This window comes from Muscardinus avellanarius (genome assembly GCF_963383645.1).
Source record: "Muscardinus avellanarius genome assembly, chromosome: 5".
Lineage (NCBI taxonomy): Eukaryota > Metazoa > Chordata > Mammalia > Rodentia > Gliridae > Muscardinus > Muscardinus avellanarius.
The window spans coordinates 73,966,226-73,978,923 of NC_137790.1; the positions used below are offsets into that span (position 1 = coordinate 73,966,226).

Below are 12,698 nucleotides of genomic sequence, written 5' to 3' on the forward strand. Positions count from 1 at the left end.
GAACAGAATCTTTCCCCAAGAGAAAGCCTCAGAAAATGGCAATTTACAAGTTTCCCCCCAGGCCCGTCCAGTTCCTCACTGCAGGTGTGGGTATGTTAGAGGGCTGTGAAGACCTGCTGGACTGGGCTGGGCTGGTGAGTGATACTGGGGGCAGTGACAGAAAGGGCTTTAAAACAGCAGCATTTGTAGCCTCTTTCCTCTTTCTGGTCATCATCATTGTCATTGGCCTCAGCCTCCTCTTCCTCCTCTTCCTTCCTAATTCTCCCCCCCCACCATATCTTCTTTCTAATTCTTTCTTCCCCCTCCCCATGCCCTACTCTCTTTTTCCTTCTTCTTAATGTCTGTCCCATCTTCTCCTGGGGGACCATTTCCTGAAATAAGGGCTCCCATCCAGGTGCAGAGTGTAGCCCTTGGCTCCAACCCAAGTGTGATTTCACCCAGGTGGGTGGTGGTGTCCAGGACCTCCATGAGGCAAGCCCTTTCTGGCTGTGATGCAGGGGGATTGGGGTAGCTCAGGAGCACCTGGCTGAAGGGTAAGGGCTTTTGAGAACTTGTGGGTACGTGAGGCAGCTGATATAGGTGATAACTCTAAGAAGCCAGCACCAAAGAGCCCAGAGTAAAAGGGTTCAGGCAGCATGTTGTGCAAACTAAAAAATAAACACACACCACCAGCAAAATCAACCCACCAGGCAGATCCGTGTCACTACTCTGCTAGTGGGCAACTGGAGGCGTTTTCATGAACCAATTGTTTTTAGAATAAATTTTTTTTTTTTTTTTTTTTGGTGGTACTGGGGTTCCTGGAAGCCCTTCTACCTCCGGGCTACACTCCCAGACCTATTTTTACATTTTTATTTGGAAACAGGGTCTCCTAAGCCAGCGCGCGCGTCTGGCTTCGAACCTGCGCGATCCTCCTGTCTCTGCCTCCCAAGCGCGGGGATTACAAGCGTGTGCCACCACGCCCGGCTAGAATAAATTTTTAGCAGGAGAAAAACCTACTGCCAATTTCTGGGAGGAACAAATCTGAGTTTTTCCACCTGAAAGGAAGGCAGGGTTGGAGCAGAAGGATTTGAGTTCTTACAGTTTTCTGCGGGCACCTGGGGACATTCGAGCCTCATTAGATTAGCATGTCTATTTGTCTTGGGATACACAAGCCAAATGCCCAGCTAGCCCAAGGCATTGCCCTTTGGGTTTGAGTAGAACCTGGTACAGCTGTCCTTCTACAATTCAGAAGCCAACAACACAAAACATTGGCAACCTCAGCTCTAATTACATAGCTCCATGGCATTTCACACTGTGGGCTATTTCGCACAGTATATCTCAATAATGCCAAATATGGATTGAAATCGCTCCGGTGGACTTTAGTCCATCACATGCCTAGAATTTGAAAATATCATTGAGGGGAGGAGGCAGTGAGAGAGCCTAAAAAGGGAACTCCAAACCCATGTGACAGATATGTTCCATTTTCAGTTTTCTTCTTCATGAGGTTTGGACTCTGTCTAAAATTATGGACTCTTTAGAGTCTTACAGATTTTCAAGGTCATTCTTATCTGCTTTAAAAATACTGCTGAAGAGGAGAGGGTTATATGGATGCAGACCTGGGACCTACATTATTTTTCATAAAGTTAGAAAGGCTCAGAGTTTGGGATTTACTGTAGAAGTTATATTCCACTGTGACTTCAGGATGCCCAGTAATATGTCATCAGATGACCTGAACATTGGTAGGACAGTTGCCCAGACTCTCCTTTTCCTCACTCTGTGCCTTTTCTGAGAGCCATTTGGACAATCAATGCCTAAATCTCCCCATGCACAGAATGAGAGTTACAGATTCTTCATACCTTCTTCCCTATGGGAGGAATAAGACTCAGTGGTATGGATACAGGGATGGGAACACCTGGGCAGGAGGCCCAGAGCTACCCCACTTATATGCACGGGTTATTGAACCTTGTCAAGCCTCAGTTTCTACATCTGTAAAGTGGGAATAATGTCTATTTAACCATAGTTGAAGTGGGCATTCAGCAAGATAATGTACTTGACAGCACTTGAAGTCTAGAGCACAGAGCACATTTAAATTATCATCACCATTATCCGTTGGATATGGCAGTGGATGAGCTCATGTCTGGAACATACTCAGAAAAAGAGGAACTAAAGATATAGAAAAGATTGATGATAGTGCCCCAACTGGGAGTTTCCCAAGCGAGGGAATGTGCTGACCAGCCTCTGAGTTGAACTGAACTCTTGACGCCCTGGGCTTCTTCACTGTTCCAGAGCCAGATTCCCAGGCTGGCCACATTAGCCAGGATTCTTTCTGCATTCTAAAGCTAGGCTTAAGCTAATGATTTAATGAGTGAGGATCTCCCTTGTTCTGATGTTTATATAAGTTTAGGTCAGCAGCACTTCGAGGACAAAAGCAGTCACAACTGGAAACAGCTTGATGCTTTGAATTTAACATTCTCTGCTTACTTATATAGCCTACTCAGAAAGAACAGGGCCTGCCAGCTCATGGTGCCCTGCCCATAGCAGGGGTGATGCCTAGCCCAGGCCTGGCCCTCCAGATGGCACTGGAAGCTATGGTGGCTTGAGCATCTACCTTTTGGGGCTTTGTGAACTTCCTCTTTCCCTGCTAGACCCTGTCTCCTAGCTAGTTTCCTTTTAGTTACTGTGTCTCCATACTCATACCCCACTGCTTAATTTTCCTTGTCTGGTAGTAGTGAGATTTGGTTTATATATAATTATTTATGATTCCTGCTTTAGGTTGTTATGACTATGAAGATTATGGGTAGAGTCTGTGGTCATGCAAGATAGCTCTTTGCCTGTAAAACTTAGGAACATTCAAGAACTCCAGATAACAAGGCAAATGATGGTATGTGAACCAGAATCCCGTGACCCTTCCCTGCCTCGGCGTCCAACCTCCTGCTGTTCTCATTCTGCCCTTTCCATAAATGGCCCTAAGTGGGGAGACTGAGTTCTTGCAGGTTCTCTGCTCCGAAGAGATGCCCCAATGGTTGAGTCTCTTCACTTAATGTCGTAAGGAAGGAACACGTTTCCTCTTGGAAAGTGGGGATTCTGAGACCTCAGGCCCAGGGTCTTGGTCAACAGTCTATAGCAAACAGCTCCTAGCGGATATGTTGGGTCTCTTCTGCCTGAGAGAAAATCTGCATCTAGCTCTGTTTGAGAAGGGTGTGCAGGTGGCCCTGTTCTTAGTGTAGGTCCCTTTTCTCTCCTTGATTTTCTTCTCTGCCTCCCTCACATCTGTCCCCCATTTTCCAACTGTATAGCATTGCCTGGGGCTTACACCCCACTGAGGACTAAAGCTGGCTCTCTGGTTCCCAAACTGTGATCCTCTGTGGACAGACTGGTTGCTCTTCTTGGAAAGACATTAACCACATCTGCTGTGCTCCACGGCAAGCTTTCTGTCACCAATCCCAGCATGAAGGAGAAGCCCCCAGGATTGCACCTCCTTTAGTCTTACCACATGTCCCCAGCTTCCAGATCTGTACCTTTGCCCTTCTAGCCCCTTGCTTGGCAGATTACTCCCTTTAGCTTCATCTTTTAGAATTTAAAATGGGCACTCAAATATGCTTCCTTTTGTAAATTTCCTCAGCCTCCTCCATCTTGTCATGGCTGCTCCTTTACCTAGCATGCCCTTGGCATTACATCACCAATTTTCACTGGCAACACACCTCATTTCTTCCATATCCTTGGAGAATGAACTGTTCTACATAATTTTATTTTGTAGAGAACCAAGACTTAACCCTAAGGACTTCCTGTTGGAAGCTCAAGTTTCATTTTTATTGATGGTAAATAAAACACAGTTCTGCAATACAGTTTGTACTTTCCATGCCTTCTAGTCAGAGTGTTCTGGACAAATTCACCCTCCTTTGGATTAGTGGCAATGCTCACTAATTTCAGTGATGAGTAGAGGCCCCAGCAGGGCCCGCTATAGTAGCTAAGGCTTTCCTTTCCTGGTCATTGTAAGTCCCTCCCAATGCTCCAGGGTGGTTCCAGGGCTGACTTCATTCAGCATACGGCCCCTGGAGAAGAATGTGTCATCTTCTGAGGGTCCCAAAGCAGCCTTGGGTCTCACCCCCACATTCTCTTAGGTGGTGATGTTTATTGAAGCTGTGCACCTGGCAAAGGTGAGATGCGTGTGAACCAGGCTTTCTAAAACCATGCAAAGACCCCAATCCCAAAGGAGATAAGGGTAGGAAGAGGGTTGTTCCGGCTCAGGACCTCTCCGATTAGCCCCTTCACTTTGGCATCACTCCGTCTTTATTCTGCTACATTTTATTTAGAGAGCCTTCAGCATGCCAGTCCACATCAGCTTGACCGGCAGACTGGACTCCTGCCTGTCTTGTGTGCTGCTGTCAGCTCCATGCCATGGGCAATGCAGCTCTTGATATTTGTCAGATAATGAGAGGGAAGCCTTTCAACCAAAACTTACAGCCCCATTTCAGACATGGGCTCCAGGCCAAGAGCCTGCCTCGCTTTTAAGTATTTTTAATCTTGACAAGTCTCTTTCTTCTGACTGAGGAAGAAAACACATCAGGGTCATGAGTCTAAGCTGCTGGCATTATGCCCAGGGGAATAATTTCTAGGATTTTTGTGTGTGATTGCTTTTAGCCCAATCATTTTTTACACATATGTCATACTAAAATCATGTTTCTTCTAAGCCATGATGAGCAGTGTCATAAAGTCTGAACTGGGGAAGGTGAAATGTCTGGTTGGCCCACAGAGAGATGTCACATGCTTTGTGATTGTGCATCTCATTGTGGTTGCCTGGGCACTAGTGTCTTCAGGATCCCTGGAACTAGCCAACATACCCATCTCTGTAATCAATATGTTTATAACGACATCTATTTATATTTCCAAGTGCACTCACATTTTCACCTGTCAACAAACAAAAATATGTTGAATCCTTACATTTCTCCTTTAAAACTTCTCTTCACATTTTTCAAAATTTGAGGAAATTCCTATTGCAGTAACAGCAGGTAGAACATCACAAAGATAACGTTCATAAAAAGGCTGATCCTTCTAGTCCCAGACCCGTCCCACCTTTGCCAGATAATCCATTATCTTGCTCACCTTTCTTTTTATAAATAGTAAATAAGCACACATGTGAAAACACAAAATTTTGTGTTTATTTTTAGGATATTTCTAAAGAATGCCCCGCATGTGTTTTTGGTATCTTAAGTGATCCTTTCCATTTTTCTTAAAATTAATATGTAATAGCCAGGCGTGGTGGCACACGCATGTAATCCCTGCGCTTGGGAGGCTGAGACACAAGAATCGCGCAGGTTCGAAGCCAGCCTCAGCTACTTAGTGAGGCTCTCAGCAACTTAGTAAGACCCTGTTTCCAAATAAAAATATAAAATAGGTCTGGGAGTATAGCCTAGAGGTAGAAAGCCCCTGGGTTCCACCCCCAGTACCACAAACAAAACAAAACAAACAACAAAAAATTAATATGTATTCACCACAGAATAGTGGAAATAAATAATGGAAAATAAAATTCCTCCCTACTATCACTCAGAAATAACCACTATTAAAATTTATTAATGAGTTTCCATTCAGCAAAGCAGAATACTGAGAATGTTTTGCTCGGGATCAGACACATGTAAATTCCAGATCAACATCTACCATTTGCTGTATGAGAGTTTTACTCAAGTTCTTTTATTTTTCTAAGTCTCGATTTTCTTGTCTGTAATGTACTATAATGGCATAATATGCCAAATATAATAATGTTTATAAGTTTATCCCAAACTGATAGCTGTATGTAGGTTTTTTTGTTTTGTTTTGGGGACAGATTTGTTTTGGTTTAGTTTGGTACCAGGACTGAACCTAGGAGTGTCCTACCTCCAAGCTACTTACTCAGCCTTTTTTATTTTGAAACACAGTCTCAGTGGTTTGCTGAGAATCTCACTAAGGCCTCAGACCTGCAATCTTCCTGTCTCAGCCTCTCAAGTAGTAGGATTACAGGCAAGTGCCACCATGCCCGACTTCATCCATAGTTTTATAAGAGATAAAATTAGAACTATATTTTTCTTTATCCTGATTTCTTCACTTCATGTGGCATCACCAGCATTTCCTCAAGTCATTAAATATCCTTCAAAAACATAGTGTATCAACTGCACAATGCTCTCCATGGGGATGTGCCGCAATGCAGTGGACTGCTCCCTGCCCGTGAACATCGTGGCCATTTCTAGCTATTACTTTTATTAGCCACAGGTACTGTGTTTTACTGAGCAGAGCATTAAATTCATCATAGTCTTTAGTTTGCCTGAGCCCCTCTGGGCTTCTATCTATTCAAAGACCATAGCCATTTTAAGGCAAAAGACTAAATTTCTCTACCTCAGAATTTAGCCCAGGCTTTGAACTCTGCCCTTAGATGAGTGATTTCAACGCAGATGAACGGCTGCAGGTAGAGTCACCTGGGGATATTTAAGCCATGTGGCTGGCAGGCAGTCTGGCACTCCCTTCAGTCATTGTTGTCTTATGGGCTACTTGATTCCAGTTTGACCTCATCTTAACTAAATACATCTACAACAGTATTTTCAAACAAGAGTATACTGTCAAGTGTAGACAAAGCTTCGACCTATCCTTTTGGGGAGAAGACAGAATGCAACCGACAAGAACCCCCCAAACAAAGACTTACATATCCCAAGATGTGAGTTGTGTTGCTGTTGAGAAACGGTCATGTCTAATCAGTGGATCAAGTCCAGGGAGGTTGGCTAAGGTAAAACAGGAGCAGGTGGTGCTGTGGCTTGAATGTTTGTGTCTCCCCCAAGTTCATATGTTGAAACCTAATCCCCAGTGTGATTATATTAGGAGTGGGGGGCTTTGGGATGGGATGTGATCAGGCCCCATATGAGATCAGTGCCCCAGACAGCTAGCTCAACCCTAGGACACAGAAAGAAAGCACCATCTATGAACCTAGAAATGGGCCCTCCTCAAAAACTAAATCTGCTGGTGCCTCGGTCTTTGACTTTTCAGCCTCCCAACCTGTGAGCAATAAACTTCTATTATTTGTGAGCTACCCAATCTAAGATCTTGTGTCAGAGTGGCATAAGTAGACTAAGACATGTAGGAGGGATGCAGAGTCTGGGGAGGTGGGGGTGGGCAGGAACACTGTCACTAAGAGGGTCACTGACCTTAGGTCAGCGGCTCTGGGCCCTACACATCTGCGTGATATGGCCAACCCTGGAGCCACGGGGCCATTTTAAAGCAAAACAGAGTGAAGGACTTGAAAGAGCACTGCACCTCCCAGAAGTGTGGGCCAGGCGTCCTGCTTTGAATTCACCTCACAGTCTGATCCACATTTCCCCGGGCCAGGCACCTTTGTTCTCTCTGCCCCTATAGGAGTCGAGCAGAAGAGAAAAATAAATCCATAAGCCCCAGTTTTCAGCAATATTTTCAAGCCAACTGTCTTGTCTCTCCAAAGCCTTGCCTTATCCCTCACTCCCACTGCCTCCCACAAACAGCCAAACTTAGACTATGGAAAACAGGAAAAACAGCAACACTGCACACTGCAGTTATATCTTTCGAGAGAGAACATTGCTCTGGGTACATTTCCCCCCAGATCTCTGGGATTGCCAAGCCCTGAAGCAGGTGGCTTTATTCTCTTCTGTAGGAATATTGTCACACCAACTGCATGTGGCTCTGGATTCAAGAAATCCATGCAAGAATGGATTTCTACAGCACCACTGAGCATTCTGTGTATCCACATCTGAAAACCTATGTGGATCTTCTCTTTAAAAATGTTCTTGTCCACATTCTCCTGTTGTGACTATGTGTTCCCGTCTATTATTTTGCCAGTTTGAATAGTGAAGGAGAAAAGGGGGGGAGAGAAGAGGGAGATCAAAGGAGTGGAGATTGTGTTATCAAATTCCGAGAGTGGTGAGTTGCTTCCCATCAGCAATGCCAGCTGGCTACATCTAGGGCGTGCTTAGAGAGCAGAGGATAAGGATCTTCCCTCTGCAAGCCTCAGAGCTTTATGCCTCTGCGTGGTTCTCTTCTGGTTTTGAGCCCTTAACTGATCAGCTCTCTTTGAGCCCTATTACTCCCTTTGGTTTGCCCCTGCACAGCTCGGGGCCAACCTCTGGCCCCTGCACCATCTTATTTGTGTTCAGGTCTTAGTGGAAGCCCGGGCTCTCCCAGGCCTGGCTCACAGCCCTGCCTCTGCCTGCTGTCCACACTCTCCCCGTGCCCTGCAAGGAGAGGTAGCAGGGGGTCAGGGGAAGGTCTTTCCCTGCTCTGTGCCTCAATCTGTTGAAGGTGGCCCTATTTTCTGGATTATAGGCTGGTTTTCTTATAAGCTGGACCTTGTATTTCCTGTCCAATCATACCTTATAACCTGTTTTGGCAATCTCTAGGACTGCTCGTGCTTTTTTATCTAGAAGCAAGGTATTGTGTTGTTGTTATTATTGTTCTACTAAATAGACAGCATGCTAACAGTTAATTCTCATTGTTTCTTTTAGCACCTTGCATGAGGGTGACTTGATATTTAGCTTCCCTTCAACAGCCAAGAAAAAAAATTGAATTTTTTTAAAGCATAATAGGTAAATAAAGAGAATTGTTGAAGATTAGAAAGCAAGAAAAAGGGATCATTAAAAGAAAGAACAGGGCTGGGGTGTGGGTCAGTGATGGAATACTTGCCTAGAGTATGTGAGGCTTGAATTCAGTCCCCAGCATGGGAAGTTGGGGGCATGAACATAGAGCCCAGCAAAGAACAACTGCTATTCTTCCCTCAAAATGTCTAGGCCTATGTACATTCTTAAACATATAAAGTTAGTGCTGTGCTTTGAATGTCCATCCCCTCTTAAATCCATGTTAAAATTTAATTGCCATTGTAACAGTTTTAAAAGTGGGACACTTAAGAGGTGATTAGCCTGTAAGGGCTCAGCCTCCACGGCTGGGACTGTTGACATTAAAGAAAGATAAGTGTGGCTCTCTCTTGGCCCTTCCAAATTCTACTATTGTATGATGCAGCAAGAAGGCCCTCACCTATGCTCGCCCCATGACCTTGGACTTCCCAGGCTCCAGAACTATGAATCAATATATTTCTGTCCATTATAAACTACCCAGTCTCATGTATGCCAGCATAGCAACAAGAACAGATCAAGACAGATTGTCAAGAAATGAAACTTTACTTTAAAAAATGTGAAATTCAGCCAGGCGTGGTGGCGCACGCTTGTAATCCCCGCGCTTGGGAGGCAGAGACGGGAGGATCGCGCAGGTTCGAAGCCAGCCGCGCTGGCTTAAGAGACCCTGTTTCCAAATAAAAAAAGTATAAAAATAGGTCTGGGAGTGTAGCTGGGAGACGGGTTTCCAGGAACCCCGGTACCACACACACAAAAAATGTAAAGTTCTAGCTGGGTGAGGTGGCTCATGCCGACCCATACTTGTGAAGCTGAGACAGAAAAATCACAGGTTCAAGACCAGCTTTAATAACTTAGCAAGACCCTCAGCAACCTAGCAAGACCCTGTTTATAAAGAAAGAAAGAAAGAAAGAAAGAAAGAAAGAAAGAAAGAAAGGTTGGTTGGGGATGTAGCTCAGAGGTAAAATGTCCCTGGGTTCAATCCCTAGTACCACACACACACACACACACACACACACACACACACACACACACAGAGTGAAGATCTGAAAATATATCTAAGGTACTGGAGCCTTTTAGATATAAAGAAGAAGCATTCTCTTGCAAGTAGAGATGTGTGAGGATGGACAGGGTGATGATTGCATATGTAAATGTGATAAAGTTAGTGTTTAGGTTCCCAGAGATAATCTCAGCACCCAAACTATTTGTATTGGGAGGTATCAACATCTGCAGTAGTTATTTTTGGTATTAATCCCAATTATAACTGAAGATATGTAGGAACAGCCTCCAGTTTAGGGAGCATCTGGCCAGGAGTCCTCATTAGATATGCCTTATTTGGACATAAAAGCTTTCCTAGTGGAGGCAACTATTGTTTGTTCCATAATCCAGAGCAAGGGAAGATGTTGTCTTTCCTGTAGACGTAATGTGGTGCATCAATTCATCACTGGCACCCAGAAGTGGTTTCTTCCTTTCCTCCCTACGCTTCCCATCATAGGCCACTTTGCCATTATCTGAGACTGGGAAACATGGCTTACACAGGAACTTTGGATTACTTTTGTTCTTTAGCCAGGGACTGCCTCAGGAGATAAGGGGAGCATCCATTTTGGCAAGCTGCTGGCCTGCAGAGTATTGGGTTGAGTGACAACTAAGAGATGGTGAGAAGGACAGCCTTTTGCCTTCAAGGAGATTGCAGTTCTCTCTGGGAGGCAGAGTGTACACGTTGGAAGTGTGTTTCAAAACAAGAACAGAAGCCGGGCGTGGTGGCGCACGCTCGTAATCCCCGCGCTTGGGAGGCAGAGACAGGAGGATCGTGCAGATTCAAAGCCAGCCACGCGCGCTGGCTTAGGAGACCCTGTTTCCAAATAAAAAATATAAAACTAGGTCTGGGAGTGTAGCCCGGAGGTAGAAGGGCTTCCAGGAACCCCAGTACCACCAAAATAAATAAATAAATAAATAAAAACAAGAACAGAAAAGTAGCTGTGTCATAATTCAAAAATCAAAAGCATAAGAATAGGCATAAGGAAGGGTAATAGAGAAGCAGAAGAGGTGGAGGGTTCACGTTGTGCTTTGGAGACACGTGGTTCAGTGAAAAGTACTTGGAGGTTATGGTTAGAAAGACCATTATCTAGTTATGTAACATTCTTCACATAAGTTACCTTAAATCCCGCGCCTCAGTTTTCTCCCTTGTAAGATGAAATTAATAAATCTATCTTGTGATTGATACCAAGGCTTGGAAATAATGCAGACAGAGAGCCTACTATAATGCCTAATACATTATGGACACCTAGTTAACAGCTTCTGCCTTCTTTGACCTGTGAATATTTCGTGTGTGTATGTGTGTGTGTGTGTGTGTGTGTGTGTGTGTGTGTGTGTTAATGGGATTGGACCCAGGGGCATTCTATCTCTGAGCTACACCCCCAGCTTTTTTTTTTTTTTTTTTTGCTTTGAATCAGAGTCTTGCTAGGATGCTGAGAGTCTCTTTAGTTTACTGAGACTGTCCTTGAACCTGCGATCCTACTCTCTCAGCCTCCCAAGTATTGGGATTATAGATATGTACCGCCATGCCTGGTGATCTGTGGGTTATTTTTTAATGTGTTATTTAATTTCCAGTAATTTGGAGGATTTTCCAGGTGTTTTTAGTATTGACTTCTAATGTGATTATCTTACAGTCAGAAAAAAATATTTTGGTTTTTTTTTGCATCCCTTTAAATTTGTTATGATCCAGAATACGGTTTCTCTTGGTAAATGTTCTGTTGAGCCCTTGAGAAGAATATACATTCTGCTGTTGTGATGGGGAGGGTTTTATAAATGTCAGGTCAAATTGGTCAAGAGTATTCAAATTCTCATCCTTATTAATTTCCTATCTACTTGTTTTATTAATTATTAAGAACAGGCACTGGGATCTCTGGCTGTAATTATGGATTTGTCTATTCCTCCTTGTAAGTTTATCAGTTTTTGCTTCAGATATTTTGAACCTTTGTTATTGGTCACATAAATGTTTATAATTATAATATCCTCTTGATAAATTGACCTCTTGATCATTATGAAATGAACATAGTTTTTCCAGGTAATATTATTTGTTCAAAATCTATGTCTGGAGCCGCTCCTGGTGGTGCACACTTGTAATTCCAGCATTGAGAGGCTGAGACAGGAGGATCACAGTTCACAGACAGCCTCTGCTACTTAGTGAGGCCCTTTGCAACTCAACGAGACCCTGTTTTAAAATAAAAAATAGGGCTGGGGGTATAGCTCAGAGGTAGAATGCCCCTGGGTTCTATCCCCAGTACCACAAAAGAAAAAGAAAATCTAAATCTGGTACACAGATATCTTTTGATTAGTGTCGTTTTTTGTGCTCTATCTCTTCTGTCCTTTTACTTTAAACCTACTTATATCTTTACATCTTGAGCTGAGCGTAGTGGTACATACCTATAATCCTAGTTCCTGAGAGGCTGCAAGATCCCAAGTACTTGGGAGGAAGATCACCAGTTCGTGGCCAGCCTCAGCCACTTAGCGAGGCCCTCAGCAACTTAGTGAGACCATTTCAAAATGAAAAATAAAATAGGGCTGAGGGTATGGCTCAGAGGTAGAATGCCCCTGGTCAATCCCCAGTACCACAGCAAAACAAAATAGTGCGTTCTCATAAACAGCATATAGTTGGGGATTGATATGTTGAAAATTTATATTAACATGACTGTTTATATTTAGGTTTAAGTCTCTTGCCTTATTTTTTTCCTATTTGTTTCATCTGTCCTTCGTGGTCCTCTATTTCTACCCATTTGGATTAATCAGATACATTTTCTTCTTTGTTGGTTTATTACCTCTTTGTTATTTTAGTGGTCACTTTAGGATTCGTAGTTTTTTTTTTTTTTTTTTTTTTTTTTTTTTTTTTTTTTTTGGTAGTGGTGGTACTGGGTTTCCTGGAAGCCCTTCTACCTCTGGGCTACACTCCCAAACCTATTTTTATATTTTTATTTGGAAACAGGGTCTCTTAAGCCAGCACAGCTGGCTTCAAACCTGCGCGATCCTCCTGTCTCCGCCTCCCAAGCGCGGGGATTACAAGCGTGCACCACCACGCCCGGCAGGATTCATAGTATTTTAAATTACCAC

At 43.8% G+C, this 12,698-nt stretch overlaps 1 protein-coding gene across 11 annotated transcripts in view; it reads left to right on the forward strand.

Moving 5' to 3' along the window:
* The window catches only part of KALRN (kalirin RhoGEF kinase), a gene marked incomplete at both ends in the record, with an annotated part of 686,722 nt that overhangs the window by 316,993 nt on the left and 357,031 nt on the right, over nucleotides 1–12,698 (forward strand). The window lies entirely within an intron of this gene.